Below are 20,947 nucleotides of genomic sequence, written 5' to 3' on the forward strand. Positions count from 1 at the left end.
GTTATTGTTTTGAGTGTATTTTCACCATGAGAAGCTAAACCCCAACACTGGGATGACGGAGGAAGACGGATATCATACTTGGAGTAATTTTATTAATTCTTTTTAAGACTGTTGCATTAATTTTAATTAAAATTATGATTTGAATTAATTGGTTGTCATTTAATTTGATGATGTATGCTTAGCTTAGGTGTTTTGATACATCATGCTTAGGATTTACAATCAATGTTTTGAGAATCTACCTTGGAAAAAATAGAGTCCCTGTTTATATTTCTTGAGCTAAAATTGTCAAAAAATTAATAATTGAACCTTATGTTTTGAATTCGGTGGAATCCTGAGTCTCAGTAAGTCTCGCACCATTTGTATAATTTTTGTATATATAAATGTTTAGTATTTTTTAAAACTTTAGTCTCCACAAGTCCGAGAGTTAAAAGTCTTATTTACCACTAGAAAATTCAGATCAATTTATGGCGCCGACGCGGATTTGTTTTTAGATTTAGAGTTTTTAGATTACTGTTTTTTTAAGTTTTTTGTTCTTTTTACGTATCTTGGGCATTTGTCTTTTTGTTGCAGGTTTTGAATCAAAAAGTAATTGGAGATGAAAGACCCGAGGGATTAAAAGCTAGACAAAGCGAAAAAAACGGAGAAAAGACGAAGATATTTTTTTATTTAATAATAAAAAAAATAAAGAAGATATTCTGAAGAAAGAAAACTAAACGATGTTTGCAATAAGATTAATCATACAAAGTTTTAGGTTGGTAACCTAGCAACAAGTTGGGCTCCAACTCCCCTTTGAATAGCAATGCCTAATCCATAAAAAAATAAAACTACCAAAACCGTTACTAGCATCATTGCCTAATCAATAATTTTTTTATTTTTTTAGTAAATTTAATATTATATATATTTATATGAATACATATTATTACTTTTGCAACTACATCATACAAAGCTATTGGTTGGTAGCCTAATCTATGGAAAATAAAACTACCAAAACCACTACTAGCGTCATTATTAATAAGATAGTTCTTCAGACGCTTGAAAAAACATAAAGTGTCTTTACTAAGTTCCCCTAAAGTAGAGAAATATAGGATACCCAGACCATACCCAAGTGTAGTACACTTTTCTAAATATTTAGTACGCTTTCTTGAAACCACATTAGAAATAGATTTCCCTGGGACAAAAGAGCGTATACCTTCACCAGTGAAGGGAGAGACACCAGTGACATCCATACAAACATCCTGACTATTTTCCCAGTTGAGAACAAGAATATCTGCAGGCCTCAAGTCTTTATCTTCATCTGAAAGAATGCCAAGAGAGACTTCCTTGCGCGCAGGAACACCAGCTTTGTAACAAATATCAACAACAATATCACGGACAAGATCATGTCGAAACTTACTTCCAACATCTTTAGCACAATGAAGCGCATGGTCCCCAAAAATTTCCATAGATCTGTTACAACTTGTGCATAATCCATTCACAACAAACAGTGGGATACCAAGACGATAGCAAAGCACGGCTAGGAACTGTGTAGGCCCGATATACTGATAAAGCCCACTAATAGGTACAACTAATAAATACTCCTGAGCATGCTTGACACGGTTACACTTCCAAGCGTGTAAGACCAATGACCATAGGTTTTAAAGACCACAAATTGATGTGTTTTTCAATAATGTTGTTGTAGTAAAAGATTCGTTGAGACTTGTGAAAGCAATAGATTTTAGACTTAATGAAACTTAAAAAATAAAGAAAACTTAATGCAAAAGTGATTTCAATATTTAGAAATGGATTAAGGCTCTGGACTCCACTATTCTTTATAGTTGATTGGTTTACAATGATATTTCTAAAATTATTATTAAGCTCTTTTTCTCATTAATTCACTATTAATCTATAAGGTGTCCAAATATTAAATTGTAATCCCTAAGCATGCATTATCAACGAATTGACTCTAAGTATAACACATCGAATTGATTCATAACTAATTAAGAAAACCATTTTTTTTATCTTTATGTTTATCCTAGCGAATTAAATAAAATTAATAATTAAATAAATTGTAAAAAGAAATTACTAATCAAACATGGATGAATATTTTCCTCCGTTGCCTCAGTCACCGGGTATTATAGTCGCTCATCATGTTGAAAACCCTCTCAACGAATTTATTTATGCTCAAAAATGGTTTACAAATGATGAATAAAGGAGAAATGATGAAATAACCGAGTTTGTAACAATTATATTTGTCACAAACCTAACTGTTACAGAGAACGATAAATGTAAAGCGTTGTTGTCACTGTAGCAATAAGGACTGCTTTATGGCGTCAACGTTCTTCGTTCTCTTCTTTAGCAGCAGCAATGGTGATTGATTCTCTGCAACTTTTTTTCTCGCTCCGTTTCTCCGTTCCCCTTCTCTGACATCCCAGCACTCTTTATATACTCAACAGGGCCTCAAAAACCCTGTATTAACTTCAGAATTATCTTCATTAACTCTGCCAGTTTCGGGAATATTTTGTTTCTTTTTTCTTCTCCTGCACGCGTCTGCAGCTGCTGAATATTCCTTATTTAACTTCTCCACGTTTCTGAAAAGACCAAGCTCTATCCAAACACGAACAACACACGTCTAACTCGTTGTAATCCCGTGAATATATCTTCCAGCTTACCTGTTGCCCTGTTTTCTCCTCGCGATTTATCTAGTCAATTTTAACCAAAAAAATCAACTACACCATGCCTGTTACGCTCAATCAAGTCACCCCAATGAATATCAGCCATTGAATCTCTCTAAAACATCACCACAATCTCGAACAAAATTTTCTTGACTGCATGCAATGTCCTCCCGCCAAAACTGAGAATTCAAATGAAGGGGACGACCCCCCCTAACAGAGAAGGGGGTGCGAATAGCAGTTGGACCCCTGGGTGTAAATAGTAATTGAGGTGCCCCTTATCCAAAGTGAGAGTCTGCATAGAAAATTTCCTCCAAGGGGGTGCTCCGCATAATTTTTCGAGCTGATTTTTTCAAAAATACCTACACACACAAAACACCATAAATAAGTACAAAATCGAGTACCAACATAGAGAAAATTGAGGACAACTTAGACACATAAATGTGTCTATCAAATACCCCCAAACTTATTATTTGCTAGTCCTCGAGAAAATCTAATATAGAAAAATAAAATCCTAACTCACTGTCGCAGGCATCACGGCTGCACTTAACAGATGCATCAAGTTAAACCGCTAGGTGGCCCTAGCGGCCGAATGTTTTCTCGGGAGGGTTTACAAGAGGTGTACCCACAAAACCTTTACTCCAGACCCTAGCTATCTATGCAGAACCTTGAAAGGCACTAAAGAATATCCTTGGTTGGCATACAATCATTGACTATAGGGGGAAGTACCCTGATGCGAAATTCCAATTGTTGTACACGAGTTTGCACTCAAGCATACTAAAATTCATATATAAGTGACAGAGCTGTACTCATATAGTCGCACTATGGACATCAATATCCGGAGTCAAACCAATCACATGAAAAGATCAAAAACATGGATATAGAGAAAAATGTAGATGGTTTAAAGGTGAACGGTGTTTCCCATATCTGTCTGAAGGCCTCTGCCAAGATGAACCTATCCTAATGGACTGAGATACTGATCTGACTAATATCAACACAACTGGCATATACACGGGGACCAGCGGTCGATAATCCTAACTCTAGGTCAACACAACATGCATATACAAGGGAACCAACGGTCGACTTTATTGAATTTATTCTGGTTGGTATCATGGTCTGGTCTCAATTTTTTTTAATTATTATTATTATTATTTTATTTTATTGGGTATCTCAATCACTCTATTTCACCCTAGCAATGCTAACAAATTGAATCGTGTCCCCCACCAAATCACTTAAAAGAAAAGAAAAATAAAAACAGAAGGTGAAAAGGACTTAACGAGATATGGAGAAACTACCATGTTATTTATAACACCTAAGCTCTGTGCTTTTATGAATAGACTCTATAGATGTTTCCATCTACTCAGATTGGTACCTCAATTCCTATAACCAAGATGTTTCCATCCACTTAGATTGGTTAGTGTCAACCTTAATAAGCATAAATATCTAGGCTCTGGAGTTTATTGATTGCAACTAAAAGTTTCTTCCCCACCCCCAAACTTAAATCTAACATTGTCCTCAATGTTTCTAATGAAAGAGCAATACCAAAAAGTAAAGTAACATGAGCAATCGGTAAAAAGAGAAGTCGGAAATATAGTACCTGGGTGAAGAGAGAAATCAAAAACTAATATACAACATACAATCGTCTCGATGGTCAATCAAGGGTAAGCAGGGTCCTCCAGAGGGACCTTCTCAACATCACCTGTAGGAAAAGGTTCTAAAAAAGGTTTCAATCTCTGACCGTTAACCTTAGAAGAACTATTAACATCCGGTGTCTCGATCTCAACAGCTCCATGACAAAAAACAGTACGGACCACAAAAGGACCGGTCCACCGAGAGCGTAACTTCCCAGGGAATAGATGCAGAAGAGTATCATATAGAATAACTTTTTGACCTGGAGAAAATGACTTTATTAAAATATTTTTATCATGTATAAGTTTCATTTTGTTCTTATACTCCTTAGCATTATCATATGCATCTCTAAGAATCTCTTCCATCTCATTGAGATGGAGTTTCCTATGGGCTCTTGCCTTGTCAACTGAAAAGTTTAGCTGCTTAACAGCCTAATATGCTCTATGTTCTAACTCAACAGGTAAGTGACATGCCTTGACATACACAAGTCGATAAGGTGACATTCCAATGGGGGTCTTAAACGCAGTACGGTAGGCCCATAAGGCATCAGTAAGCCTAGACGACCAGTCTTTCCGATTAGGATTAACTGTTTTCTCTAATATCAGTTTTATCTCCCTATTGGAAACCTCTACTTGACCACTAGTCTGTGGATGATACGAGGTAGCTACCTTATGTGTAATACCATATTTCTTCATCAAAAGCCTAAAAGGTCCATTACAAAAGTGCGACCCTCCATCACTAAATATTTCTCGCGGTGTACCAAGACGTGTAAGTATATTATCTTTCAAGAACTCAATCCCAACCCTATGGTCATTGGTCTTACACGCAACCGCCTCAATCCACTTAGAGACAAAGTCTACAGCGATAAGGATGTATAAATTACCAAAATAATTAGGAAACAGACCCATAAATGACTTTATTTTTGTAAACTTTTATTTTTGAACCTTTATTTTTGGACATTTATTTGTTTATTTTTGGGACATTATTTGGACTTTATTTATTTTTAAACCCTACAGAAGGGTAGTAGAAATAAAATAATATAAATATAAATTGTTTGCAGGGAAGGACGACGATTACGATATCTTCTCGTCTCCTCGGGTTCGCACATTGACATATGAGTCAGTGGACCGATTCGAATTTGACGGTTTCATCCCTCGTCGGGAATGGGAGGTAAGAATTCCAAACACCCGTGAATCCCCTGTCAGCGGGTTTACTGTCTTCCTTAAGGTGCATATATGTCGAGGAACTGAAAACGACTTTAATTTCCTAGTAAAGGGCAAGGCCTGGCCAAATCAAGATAAGGGTTTGGATTTCATCACCGTTCTCTTCTTTCCTGTCTAAGGAAAACAATACCCAACGCGAGCCTAAGCCTTAAAATATTGACTAGAACGAGACCGATAGGGTAACGAGCTTAATAGGAAATTCGTTCAAAAGGATCGTATAGGGTATCTTGTTAGCCTAACTCAAAGTTCAGGAAGATTATTGTAAGTTGATTAGAGCTGCCTTGTAACCCAGGGAAGCGTTGCCAAAAAGGTAGGAGTATCAAAGCTCCTCTGAGCTTCCCCTACTTTTCTTCGACTTGCTTTATTTGAATCGTTCTAGAGAGGTTTGCTAAAACTATACCTAGTTGCCTCTTGGAAGGATAAAAGTTGGTCTAGAAATAATCTAAGGAAGCCATCATGCTTGTTGTTTGCTAGATTTTATAGGTTTGATTTGGTCGAGTCAACCTTGTTTGTGATTGTGTAGAATTCCCCTGCAATTAAGAATGTCGAACTGGTATGATAGAAGCCAATACAATGAATATCGACCTGAATTTGAATATGAACATCATCTTTTTATGACCATGGTGGGAATAGTGGTTGGGAACACCAACCTTTTCAAGGTTATGGTTCATACCATAGTGATCCCAATTACTATCCACACGCGAATTGGTCATACGAGAAAAACGATCCTTTTATTTCTCTAGTAGAGTCTCTTAAGAGTTTCACTGAGTCGACACAGAAGCTTCAACTATTTATGAAAGAAACTTATAATATTCCGCTTCCAGAAGGGTCCGTAGAGCATTCAACTAAGATGTCTCTAGAAGAGTTCCTCAAGCAATTTACTGAGAATACAAATAGAATTGTAGAAAAATTTGCTCAGGATAGTCTTAATTTCCAAAATAGTGTTTCCAATTTTACCCTTGATATCAATGGTGAATATTTGCCTAATTTGGAGGACGAGGTTAGAATAAAAGACACTACTTGCTTAGATGAGGTTCGACCATTCTCATGTTATTATAATGATGATTATGATGAGTATAGTGCTGATGAAGAATCTGAAATGTGTAGGCATAGTGATCAGGAATTTATTAATCCAATTGAGTTTCATGATGATAGTTTTTTTTCTGGTTCAGATCCTAATAATTTTAATGATTATGCACCGATTCAATGGGACGAGGATTTGACTAGGAATACCACTGTTTTAGACGATGTAGTATTTCCTTTTGATTACAAATCCGATAGTGGTTTATAGGAACGAGTATATTCTGAAAATACTGTTTTAGAGTCTAGCGACTTAGAAACAAAAATCTTAGACGAAGAAGATAGACTCGTAGAGATGAGTAAGGATGAACATGATTATAACTTAGAAAAATCAATTTACCATTTTCAGGAATCTAATGATTTAGAAATTAGGGAAATTGTGACCAGTCTATCTAGAGACACTTAAAACTCTAAGTTTGGGGGTGGTTATCATTATCAATGTGCTTTAACTATTAGAAAGATCCCTCACTTGGGACTAGAAATAAATACCTCTACCACTTCACAAGAACATCTTCACACACGTTTTACAGAACCTAATAATGTCTAGGAAGAAGTTCAGTTAGTGGAAACCCATCCTCTGGTTGATTTGGTTTTCCCAGACTATGATAGCTAGATTGACTTTTTTAATAGGAAATTCCTATCAGCACCAACCAGTTAGCAGATTAGCCTAGCATCTGGTTAATCCATTTGCGGAAACACCAACCAATTCGTGGATTTTCCTTTAGGCGCCAACCAATTGGTGGATTGGCTTAGCATATAGATAACCCATTGGCGGTTTTTCTTTGGCGCAGTCGATAGATTACCACTCTCTTTCTAATATTTATTTTTAAAAATACAAGTAAGACATATATATAGGGAGATTGTGTTGGGAAGGTGCATGAGAAAAATTGCGCTCAATATGCGATGTGGCATATACATTGATGCATACGTGATGCATAAGCATCAATGATGCTTGTAGATAAGCCGATAACGCATAAATTACAAAAAAATCCCTTGGACAATGTGGACTAGGCCTTAGCTTGGCTTTGGATTTTGCAACGAAATTGCTACTGATATTGGCTTATCCTAAATAGGCTTATGTTGCTAATGTTTCTTTTTCCTATCCGATGACCCTTCGGATGAACTACAGTTATGCTTGATCCCTTTAGAGTAGGAAAAGGTATGTAGGCAGCCGCAATGCTATGCATTGAGGTGCAACACCTTGTCGGTCATACCATCCAAGTTAGGGTTGATTGCGAAAATTGGATAAATCATATCATCTTGCTCTGCAAGGCCAAGTCAAAAGATGATTGTTTCCACACTTGATGAGGAAGTTGAAATTCCATTCTATGGATTTTTTCATACTTCCTATTAATTCTTACTCTACGAAATGGCATGTGCCTGGATGTTTTACCCTTGGCAGGACTAAGACAAGTGCAATCTCCAGCACATGTTTAAAACAGAGTTAATAGTTGGAAATTAGGCTTGAATGGCCTATATTCTCTAGTCCAAGGCATGAATTAGTCCTGGACAATGGTGGAAAGGTCTTTTATATCCTTGATCCCTTATTATGATAAAAGGTAAGTTGGAGCAGTGTGGGAACTACGTTTCGATGTTTATGCAAGTGAAACATGCCGATGAAGGATAACTTATCTGCATATGACAGGTGACCTACAGGTTGCAATTCAATCTCTACTCGCGCATCAGGAAGCTTCGGCCTTCCCAACGCCTATCTATGGAGGCGGAATTTCTCCGATCCGTGATAAGTGGTATCAGAGCAAGTTCTGAGGAAATTCTAGGGATTGTATGTTGTGGACTCATTGGTGAGTATGTTTTAATGTGATTATCAGATTTACCTCTTAAAAGGAAATGAAAACATTACAAATGTTCCTTCAAAAAGGTGACGGGAAAAGTTGGAAAAGTAGACAAAATTTTGCGCCAAAAAGAGAATGGAAAATCAGGCCAAGTGCCTATAATAAAATAAATTGTAACTAACTAGTTACTCCGCTGAGATTGGGATGAGTTTTGTCTAGTTCTGTGAGTTTGGCTGAATACTCTACCCTTGGCGCCGGGAGTGATCACCCTCACCTGTTGCTGGAAAGGTATGTATTGTCAATCTTGGATAACTCCCACTCACGAGTGGAAGATCGTCAACGACAATGGTGTACATCCGTCTGCACTGGTATTAGAGTTTGGTCCTTACAAGAGTTGCCTAGATATTGTTATCAATTTTCAATGACCCTATTCAACCTTTGTGAACTTTGGTGACTCTTAAATATATCAAATATGATGTGCATTTAAGATCTCGTGTTGAAAAATTATTTTTGCTTTTCCGAGAATATAGTATAGGATGCATGTTTAGGAATTCAAATTATTTTTTTTAATGTTATAAAGATTATTCAGGTTTTCGAGCATATATAATAGGACGTAAGTTCATAGAATCTCAATAACTGTTTATAAGAATTGCGCTTATTAAAATACCTGAATATCTGGTGAAGAGACGCATATGTGCTTATAACGAACTTTGCAGGACTTATGTGCATCATGGAATGGGACGCGTGTGCAGCACATACAAAGTGATGAAGCTTGTCCAGAATATTTTTTGAATTGAATTTCGGGGACGAAATTATTTGAAGGTGGTAAGAATGTAACACCCCGTTTTTTTGCAGTATGACGCTTACTCAAGGATGGGTCATAGCATTGGATGAATCTTCATCCAAGCTTATAAATATTATCTAACAATACATCAGGGTGTGGATGCATTGGACTTGAAAGAATGGACTTGGCACAATTGACCTTTAAATTATACATGAAAGCTACCAAATGAAGCTTCGTTGGCGATGTCCTTGGAATGATTGGACGTCTAATCATTTATCCATTTTGCTAACCCATCAGAGGATTAACCTAACATCTATCTAGTTAATTAGCCATTGTTCTAAGTCATTGGAGGATTATCTTAGCATCTGTCTAGTCAGTTAGCCGTTATGCTAACTAGATGGCGAATTAGCTTAGAAGCTGGCTAGTAAGTTAGCGTTCATGCTAACAAGTTGGCGAATTTTCCTATAATCTCTAACCATTTAGCGGATTATCCTAACAACTGGTGAATCCATTGGCAGAGACACCAACTAGTTAGCGGATTTTCCTTGAGGCTCCAATTAGTTAGCGAATTGGCTTAGTAGCTGGATAACCCATTGGAGGTTTTGCCTTGGTGCAGTCGATGGATGACCACTACCTTTCTAATATCTTTTTTCTAAAAATACAAGTAAGACATATATAGGGGGTAGTTTGTGTTGGGAAGGTGCATGAGCCAAAATGCGCTAAATACGCAATGTGGCATATACATTGGTACATACATGATGCATAAGCACCAATGATGCTTGTAGGTTAGCCTATAACACTTAAATTACGCAAAATCCCTTGGCATATGTGGATTAGGATTTAGCTTGGCCTTTGGATTTTTCAACTAAGTTTCTATCTATGTTGGCTTAGCCTGAATATGCTTATGTTGTTAATGTTGCTTATTCCTATCCGATGACCCTTTGGATGAACTACGGTCATGCTTGGCCCCTTTAGAGTAGGAAAGGGTACATAAGAAGCCACAGTGCTATGCATTGAGGTGAAGCACCTTGTTGGTCATGCCATTCAAGTAGGAATGATTGCGCCAATTGTCTAACTCATATCATCTGGCTCGGCAAGTCCAAGTCAAAAAATAATTGTTGCCATACTCGATGAGGGAGTTGAAATTACATTATATGGATTTGTTCATACTTCCTATCAATCCTTACTCTACGGAATGACATGTGCCTGAATGTTGCACTCGTGGGAGGAGAAAGACAAGTGCAAGCTCAACCGCATGTTCAAAACAGAGCTCGAATGACCTATATGCGCTAGTCCAAGCCATGACATATTCCTGCAAAATAGTGAAAAGAAGATGATGCATTCCAAAGGCATCACCTTTGGTTTTTGTAGCCTTGATCCCTTGATATGTGTAGAATACACCTTGATTTAATATCTATTGTTTATGATTTCTTTGTTATTTTTCTTGTAAATTATGTATTTTACGCTCGTTTTGAGTTTTATAGGTACTTTGTAGTCATGCGGAAGAAAAGAAGAAGAAATCATTAAATTTGAATTGAAAGGGAAAAAAGGTCATTTTATAAGCCGATAATATTATGAGCCAAGATAAGGTTAAGGGGTTATCATTGGATGACCTCATCCAAATACTGTGGGTACAAGTATCCGTCCCATATCTAAATCCTAATTGGGATCGACTGTCTAAGACACATTCAATCCATCCTGCATTTGATGAAATTGAGAAAGAAAAGAATGGAGGCGCAATTTAAAGATAGAAAGAAAATCAGCGACTTCTTATTTTGTATTAGAGAAGAGAGAAAATATAAGAGGAGAAGAAATTGAGATGAACAGGGGGTTAGTCGTGGGAGATTTGGGGGTATTTTAATGTATTTAAATCCAGAGGGGTTTAAAGGGATTGTAGGAGAGTGTATAGAGTTTGGAAGAGTTGGTATTTTAAGTCTAGGGAGTTTGAGAGAGTTTTGGGAGTTTTGGGGAGTTGATTAGAGGGAGTTTGAGAGAGTCTAGGGAGATGAATATCCCTATCCTATCTAGTCTTGTTGGTTCAATCTATTAATGGAGGTAAACTTCTTCCACCATGATTTGATCTCAAAAATAAAATAAAAAATGATTATGTTTATTGGCTCTATAAGCATTTGATTTCTTCCATCTGACTGTGAACCATTCAAATCTTCAAACTTTATTGTAAATAATTTTCCTTTTCCTTTTGGTGTTAGGGTTCTTAACTATTCCCTTGTTATGATTTCATTGTTTAGAACATCAGCCGGTAAAGTGGGTTTTGGGGAGTTTTTTTAATGGTTTCTTATCTGCAGATTGTCTCTCCCTAACTCTATCCTTTTTAAGAGATTTCAATCAAGGAAAAAATACACATGAAACTCCCCAGAAATCCCTAGAAACCTAAACTCCCCAAAAGTCTAAGGATTTTTGAGAGAGTTTGAGAGATTCCCCAAGACTCTCCCATGACTAACAGATTATAAGGTATTCTTCTAAATTCCCCCGCCACTAAAAAATGATTCTGAAACTCTCCTGAAATACATTAAAATCTCTCTAAATCTCCAACGACTAACCCCCTGGAAGTTGAGAGAGGAATTAGAAGATCGGTATGTATGATGCAACTAATGGATCAAGAAGATTTTAGGGGATTAATAGAGTATGCCCTAATTTTTGTTGTTGAGAGATGGGTTTGCTGATGAATTTAAGATCGAGAGAAGAAGAAGCACACATAGGGTTTTGATTCTTCACTGTTATGGGTTAGAGTTTCGCTGTGAAGATCTCAAAGAACAGATGACGTTATTGGTGGTCTATGTTAGGAAATGGAAGAACTGAATTGAAGTTATGTTCAATATTCTGGTAACTGTAATAAAAGAAAGGGATTTGAATCTGCTGCAGTTGAAGTTGGTTTCCGTTACTGTAAAGAAGAAGTTGATCCTTTGGTGCTATCTATGAGCTGGTAGAGAAATGAATGAAGCTAATGAACGAATGGGTTCTCAGAACTGTGTAGATGTATGTTAGTTTTTTGCAGGGTAGAAGAAAATGACATGAAATTTTGCATGAGAATGTCCTGTAAATAGAGTAAACTCTGTCAGGATTTTCACTCCGGTGAGTTAACTCAATCAGCGATTCAAGACCTAACTCAGTGAGTCATCCTACTAAGCCAGCTAAATCAAGCTGACTAACTCTTCACCCTTGACCCTTTGAATGACGGTTGACAGTTAGTCCGACCGTTAACTGTGACGAAATATTTCATCGACGGAAAGAATATTCTGATAACCGGCAATGACTTTTTGGCCGTATTCTGGTGACGGAAAATAGAATTATGGCGACCAATTTTACACATATTCTTGTATGGTTATTACTCATGAGTTTGAAGACCTAGAATTGGAATTGATGAAAAATTAGAATTGAATTTGGAAAGAGAATGTGGAAGAATTTTGAGAAAGACTTGGATATGGAAATTGAAATATTATAGGAAAGAGATTTTATTCCTAGAAGGATTCCAAGCAAGGTGAAATAAATAGAGAAATTCTTTACATCTTTTAAAATATATCAACTTTGGAGAAGGAGTTCAAGTGCACAAGGATTGGAGGAATGGGAAAACCAACATCTTTTCAATAAGTTTTTCTTTCTTCTTTAATTTTTAATATTATTGTGTGAACTCCAAACTATGAGTAGCTAATTTTATTTTTTATTGGGGATGAATTCCTAGTTCTTGACGTGTGTTGATGGTGGTTTTTAGTTCAGGGATTAAACCGTAAAACCCTAAATTTATGTACTCTTGTTCTGCAAAGAAGTAAGAGATATTTAAAGGTGACGAGCGCTTACGCCACTATGCTTCCAATATGAACCGAGAAGTTCAATATATTTATATACAAAATTTAATTAGAATAGTGTCGATTGCAAAATCACAAATATTCTGTTGATATTGTCAAAGCTCCTGATTGCATTATTCATTAATGCAGGGTTTGCTGAGCGTCTATCTTATGATGTGTTCCCGGCTGAACTCTTAAATAACTGACATTAAATTTGTGTTCATTCTTAGCTGAAAGCATGAGTTTTCTTAATGTTCATATTAATATATGCATAAGAGGCACTTCAAGTCGTGCCACCGAGAAACGTGCTACTTGCAAAAGTAGACAAAAATTAATAATTTTGTGTCAGTGCGCAAAATTCATTAAAACTGATTAATTTTGTGGCAGCTCACAAAAAAACAATTTTGACATAATTTTATGTCAGCCTACAAAAATTAGTTTTTCTCCCGAAAACGGAGCCTACATAAATTCTCGATCCCTATTGGTCGAGATCAAGCCTAGGAAAACTAGGAAACCAAGCTACCATGTAGCTAGTAGGAGTCGAAACCTCCAAAATCGAAATAAAGAAGAAAAAGGAATCCGCAACTAAGTTGGAAAATAGCGGAAGGAGGCGCGACCGGGAAACTTGGCCGGTCGGTTTTCCCTAGATGGCTTCCCTCCTTGCCGACCGGCCACGACCCATGTTGCTAACCGTCGGTGTCTCTTTTTTTCATCGACCAATCAGATCGCTCCAAAGTTGTAACCAGCGCTTTTAATGAAAACTGGAAGTAGGTTGGTCGACGTACTTACAATCCTTAAGAAATTAGATCTTGACCGTCCAGAACAGTTGCAAATTGACCTTGACCACACAACTTGGTAAGCTCCGTTAGCTAACCCTAGGTCTTGCAAACATGAACGAACAAGTCTCGTGGTACTCTCCGGCGGGACCACTTCTATTCCAAAAAATTAGAACTCCCGTATCCTGTAAGCAGCACCCAGGATCGCTAGGATAAAAAAGAGTTCTAATCGAATTAAGACCGCACATGGAAGTATCAAATCAATCGTTCCCGTCCAACTTCGATAGTCGAATAGACCGGCCTAGATTTGATTTTAAGCGACCAGTAAGGCGCATACATGCTCAACGGAGGCTCAAATTTAGCTTCGACCAATAGCATTGCTTCAAACCTGTCAGCAATGCCTCAAACCGATCATCCAAAGTATGTCGGTCACACGGATTTAAAAGCTTTGAATTCGAACAACGACGGTATGTAACTATCGCAAAACAATCATGGCCTTCCAAATTGATAGGCCTAGATCTGAATTCGGGGATCCAATGAGATGTCATCGTGATCGACGGCATCCCGTATTCCATGAGGACCGATCGACTTGTCCTCAACCTACCCATACCGCTCCCGGAAGCTGCTCAAAGTAGGTTGGCCATGCTACTCATAAGAGTCTTAAACAAGTTAACGATAATCAATAACTTCGAAAATCATCTCAACCATCCAACTTTGCTAGATGATTTGTCCGACTTAAATCCAATCCTAGTCTACCAATGGGATACTATGATTGCTGTCAACTGCTCCCCTTCTTCATGAGTCGGTCACGCCGTCTTCAGTCGATCTACTTGGATGCCAACCGCTCGACCAAAGAAGCCTGGTTGCGTTCCTAACAACGCACTTCTTATTTATCGAATTAATTTGAGATGCTTGCTTAAAAGCGATATTTTATATTCATCGATTATAAGCGATATTCCTTAAATATCGATTTATAAATAATTTAATCCAAAAGCACCATGTGCTATTTTTTGGTATTAACTCACATCAAGTCTCATTTTCACGACTTAACTCATCACATATGACCACCTACCGCCTAGCATCCGCGTGATTGGTCGAAATTATCGGGTCTTTCCAGCAAGACCCACTTAGCAATTACTATGAAGGACTTGTTTCATTCTTCATGTAACTTGCTCCATATTTCCTACGAAAATACTCGAGACATCAAACATGTCATAAACTGGGGATACTCATCAGGGTATTGGTCTGGCGGTTTACAGCGTGCGGCGTGCAAAATACCCATTATGAGAAAGTGTCGGGAAAGGCGGACGGTTGATAACAATAAAGGATTAGTGGGTGTAAAAACGACTAGTCTTCCCTTCATAGCAGGGACATGGTTCTCACCATTTTTACACGATCCCTACTTCTCCACCACTCAACTGTCTCCACTTCCTGCAAGATCAGTATGTTCAACTATGACTTATAAATAGATTTTCAATCTATTTGAACAAGAGACAGGGTTATCAACACAAGTACTCATAAACCATCCGGAACTTACATCCAACATTCGGAAAGAAGGTTCTACATTCTGATACAAGTCATAAACAACTACATTTTACAGAGACTATCACTATGATCTCAACACCTTCTCTGCTTCCCTCCCTAAGATCAACCATTATCCTTCCTTTGTGGCCTAATTGAATCTGGAACGACCATTTTTTGGTTTAGGCCAGAATCTTACAGATTGATCTCTCGAATCTAAAGTGCTCTTGTGCAATGTATTTTGTTTAGGGTTTGAATTCGTTTCTCATCGACACGCCCAATTTACCATTTTCAGCAGAATCAGTTTTTACCCTACTACAACGTGATTTAAGTTTTTGTTTTGATTTGAAACTGAAATTATTTATATGATTATCATTTGTTTTTACTAATAATAATGTGTATGCTTGCATGATAGATCGTTTAGGTGGACAAATAAATTGATTTGTTATTCAATCTAAAGATAGTAGAAGTTAGGGAATACGTAATCGTTTCTTGACCCTTTACACAAGTAGAGAACACGAGACCTTACAGAGGGATTCCGTGGAAAAATTGTGTGTGAAAACAACATTAAAAAATGAACCGAGCGAACTGAGTTTGACTACTAGTACTAAACTTAAATTCATAAATCTTAATGCGTTCAATTGAATTACATCTTGTAAGCGAACCTCAAGGTGGTTCTTTTGAATAAAATCTGATAACTAAGCCGACCTATTACTCGGTGAAACGAGGAATTTTGTGGATATCTAAGCGAACCGGCTATCCTACGGTTGGCGATAATTTGTGACTAATAACAAGTTGATGAAAAACATAACTTGAATCATTGTTTTACAACGAAGAACGATTCCTTGATCTAATTTCTCCTATTAACTTCAACTTTATTTACAATTGTTTTGTTTATTTATTTTTCTTTTTAAAATATAAAACCAAAACCCCCCTTTTTGAGACATTATAATATAACTAAAACCTCTTGCTTCTCGTGGGAACGAACTTAACTACCACCATATTAATTTTTTATTGAGTGAAAAAATATTCACTAATTTATTGTGGTTACAACACACATCATTCCTTATTATGAAAAAAGGGTAAGTTGGAGCAGGGTGGGAACTGCGTTTCGATACTTATGCAAGTGAAACATGTCGAGGAAGGATAATCTACCTGCATTTGACAGGTGAGCCACAAGTTGCAAATCAATCTCTACTCGCGCATCGGGGAGCTACGGCATGCCCAGCGCCTAGCTCTAGATGCGGAATTTCCCTGGTCCGTGATATATAAATTCCTGACTCGGCATCAGAATTACAAATACATATTGCTATTTTAAATTCCACAAGATAATTGGGAATGCATAATTAAATGATTTTTAAATTAGCTCAGTAGCTCTTTATATATTTATGCACTTACAAAATTTCAGGGCTTTACCCAGCTAAACCCTCGTTATTTTATATAAACTTTTTGTGCTAATCATATACTGATTATACAAAATTCTGAACATTCAGAATGAAAATTATGCCATTTTTGAATAAAAACGCTAATTAGTTGCATACCACATAAAAACAGATTTATTTCGAATATTATCTCAAGTTGCAAACTTCCATGGATGAATTCTTTGAATATATTTTGAATGTGCTACAAAAAGGACAATCATAATGCCAACGAGTAACTTCCGCTACAACATTACCCGGGAAATCTTAACGCCAAACCAACTATCCTTAGCGCCTCCAGCAGTGATAGCAATACTAGTGTCACAAGCGCTAAGTACTTAGCCCCAGCAGCAGCGCTAGTGTGGCTGCGCTTCCACCAGCGCTAACGTTACCCGGGTGAAGTTAGCGCCTCCACGAGCCACCAGCGGCTAGCATAGGCGCTAAGGGGCTTAGCACCACCAGCAGCGCTGGTAAGTGTTAGCGAAGGCACTCAAGGCCTTAGCGCTACTGACAGAAATGTTAACGAAAATTTTCCTCTTCCCTTGGCATGACTTTCAGCTCTTCACTCTTGTTTGTGCTACTGGCACCAATACTTAGCCAAAATCATAATGTGTTGATACGATCTTATCAATGGCTTAGTCTTACAAAAAAATCCATTAAATTCATGAGAAATCAATTAAATATGGGTGGGATGAATTCTGGGATTTTGGTACGGTGGTCTATGGTAAAGGAAGTTACAAAGTTAGTGGTAAGTTGAAGCGGTTAAAGAAAGTGTAGTAAAATCTCGAGAATTTTGGAAACTTCCCACGACAAGAAGTGGACGGTTATACAACCTATACTCCTCCATTTTGTCCCACAACTATACATGAATCGTGTGAGACTCTCAACTATTATAAATAGGCTCCTTCGCCTATTTTGAAAAACACAAGTTAACGACAACAATGACATTACAAGCTTACAACTCTCAAAGTTCCGTAGTTTTCTAGTTTTCTCTAATAATTCTGCAACTCGGGGCAACCACTAAAATTCCTTCAACTTTCTTTGCTTCCCTCCCCTAAAATCAACCGATTTTATCTCATTCGTGGCTGAAGTAAAGGGAAACGTCTATTATCGAGGTTTAGGCCTTCTTTGTTCGATATTGATTTCCGAATCTAAATAAAGTACTTCAAAAGTGCATTGTTTTGCCTCATATCAATTTTTGGGTACAAACAGATAAAAAGATAACATTTTGTTCAATTGAAATCTTAAGTATGAATACAAGGTGCTGTAATCATTTTATAGGATTCGAGAAACAAGAAAAGGCGAAGTGCTTAAGTCTTTACAACCTTGTCAAGAATGCTGAAGTGTTTAAGACTCACAACTTCAAGCTTCGTGCTATTATGATTACCCCTTATTGGCTTATTGGTGTTGACAAGTGCGTTTGTATTCACCTAATTAATTTGAAATAATTAAGATACACCAACACTACCTTTATAAGTGTGTTAGAATATGGCATACTTGTAAATTTTTAATCTTTTAGGACTTATTAGCAACTTCAATTATTAATCTTTATATCTAATTTAGAAAATTTTCTTTTCTTTTTTTTTTTTCATTTTAATTTTCTTTTCATTTCCCCCCCAAAAAAAATCCTTATTCTTTTCATTTTGTAATCTCTCTCGCCCATAATTTCTCTCCACAAAAATCTTTGACTCAGCCCTTGTATGAACTTCAAATCCATGTCTTTAATCTTCAGAAATATCTTTCAACCCATATGCATATCCATAGCAGCAACTCCATCTTCCTGTCTTGTAATTTAGGCATCAAACACAACCCAAATTCTCACCCATACTCAGAACTCATACTCTCAGCTGACCAGAAAATACACATCCTTCATGTCCTTCATCCGAATCTTCACCAACAGTAGAACAAATTCCCTTATTGTCTCCATTTACAGAAGAATTGAACAACAGAACTCATCTTGCTACCAAATCCAGAATCGAACTCAAACACAATCTTCTATATTATGACCTAACCAAATATCCTGCATCTTCTCGCAGACATCCATCTAACAAATCTTCTTCCAATTCTTCATTTCTGAAATTGAACAGGTCTTCAATACAGACACCATCGTTCAATATCATTAAAAATTGCAGCCATCAAATCAACAATTGATTTCAGCCTAAAAAAAATCACTCAAAAATTAGAAATAAATGACAGAGAAAGAGGGATTGAAAGAGGATTTACCTTTCGTTTCTTACTCAATTGTGTTGCCATGATTACTTGAAAATTTTACAAACCCATTAAAAAAGCTGAGATTTCATATCAGTTCTTCGGTTCTTCATCAGATAAAACCCTGAAATAAAATTAGGAAAAATAAATTGCATTAGATCAAGATGAAATACTAAGATTTATCAGATAATTGAAGATGAAAAACTAAGATTGAAGACTTCTTAATGAAAAACCCTGAAATGAAAATGAAAAAACAGACGATTTAACCGTAAATCGGAAGGACTTGCACAGATAGAAACTGGTTTAAGACTATAATCTCTTAACAGATTGAATATCGATTAACACATGAAACCCTAATCTCTTCAGCGGAAGCGATGAGAAGGGAAAAAAAAGATAGTGACGGGGAGAATAGAAACAGTGGGTTTACTCGATAAGGGGAAAATGAGTGAAGGGAAATGAGAAGAAAAAAAATTGATTTATGTAAAAGAATTTGGACGGTGTATATTCGCTTTAGGATTCTCATACAGATTGCAGAATTTAAGGGACGGTGTAGATTAGCTTTAGGATGCTCATAAGGATTGAGAAGCTTGTGTGTTTTTTTTTGTGTTAGTTCAAACTCATGTATTCGATTTTATTATCAACTTTTGATATCAAAAAAATCCAAAAAATATATCAATAAATTTAAGATATTATTGTCGACCTTCAGTTAGAAAAAAATTCCGAAAAATATATGGGAATGAAGCAAAAAAAAAAAAGAAAGTGTGTTCTCTTTGTGCTTTCTCTTTGTGCATTTGTGCTTTCTCTTTGTGCTTCCGGTTTGAATTTAGACTAGTCACATAGGTCATGAAGTAATTTAGACTATTCACACAGGTCATGAAGTAGCTTTAGTTCACACTGGTAGACTCAGGTTATAAGATTACTAGACCACGAAGCTCCGGATGGGTTCTGACTTCAAACTTAGCAGGATACATCATCGAAATATATAAATATGAAACTCATGTGTTGATACGAACTTCAAATATGATAACGGCAGATAAACTATGAACCACGAAGTTCAGGGATCTGACTTCAAACTTAGCATGATACATCATCGAAATCGATAAATATGAAGCTCAGTGTCGATCCGAACTTCAAATGTGGATTAAAAGCATACGAACTATGAACCAAGATGCTCCAGGAGGGTCTGACTTTAAACCTAGCATGATACATCATTGAAATCGATAAGTATGAAGCTCAGTGTTGATTCGAACTTCAAATGTGGTATAACGAGATACAAACTATGAACCACAAATCTCCGGTAGGGTTCTCACTTCAAACTTAGCATGATACATCTTCGAAATCGATGAATGTGAAGCTCACTGTCGATTCAAACTTCAAATTCGGTATAACAACAAACAAACTATGAACCATGAAGTTAAGGGTGGGTTCCGACTTCAACCTTAGCATGATACATCATCGAAATTGATAAATATGAAGCTCAGTGTCGATTCGAACTTCAAATATGGTATAACAACATACAAACTATGAATCAAGAAGCTCTGAATGGGTTCCAACTTCAAACTTAGCATGATACATCATTGAAATCGATAATTATGAAGCTTAGTTTCGATTTGAACTTCAAATGTAGTATTACGGCATACAAACTATGAACCACGAAGCTCAAGGAGGGTTCCGACTTCAAACTTAGCATCATACATCATCGAAATTGATAAATATGAAGTTCCGTGCCAATTTGAACTTCAAATGTGGTATAACAACACACAAACTATGAACCAATAAGCTCCGGGAAGGTTCTGACTTAAAACTTAGCATGATACATCATCGAAATCGAAATATGGCCGCGAGTGAACTATTATAAGTTGGAAACTTGGTAAGAACGACGATGAATCCACCCATCTACAAGTAAGATTCCACAGGAATATTCCCTGAAACCTTAATTAAATGTACCCATTGTTGTCAACTTCGATACTGAACCTGGGCGCGAGTAGACTGTTATAAGTCGAAAACTTCGTAAGAACGATGATTCCACTCATCTACATGTAAGATCACATCGAAATATTCCCT

The 20,947-nt window shown here is 36.8% G+C and overlaps 1 long non-coding RNA gene across 1 annotated transcript; it reads right to left on the reverse strand.

Moving 5' to 3' along the window:
- Positions 1–18,154: 18,154 nt before the first annotated feature.
- On the reverse strand, positions 18,155–19,329 carry LOC113308707. Its single transcript, XR_003339994.1, has 2 exons — positions 18,899–19,329; positions 18,155–18,833 (listed from the first exon to the last, which is right to left on the reverse strand). It is a non-coding gene; the product is annotated as an uncharacterized LOC113308707 (long non-coding RNA).
- Between the last annotated feature and the right edge of the window lie 1,618 nt (positions 19,330–20,947).

Source organism: Papaver somniferum, chromosome 9 (genome assembly GCF_003573695.1).
Source record: "Papaver somniferum cultivar HN1 chromosome 9, ASM357369v1, whole genome shotgun sequence".
In the NCBI taxonomy this organism is placed as follows: domain Eukaryota; kingdom Viridiplantae; phylum Streptophyta; class Magnoliopsida; order Ranunculales; family Papaveraceae; genus Papaver; species Papaver somniferum.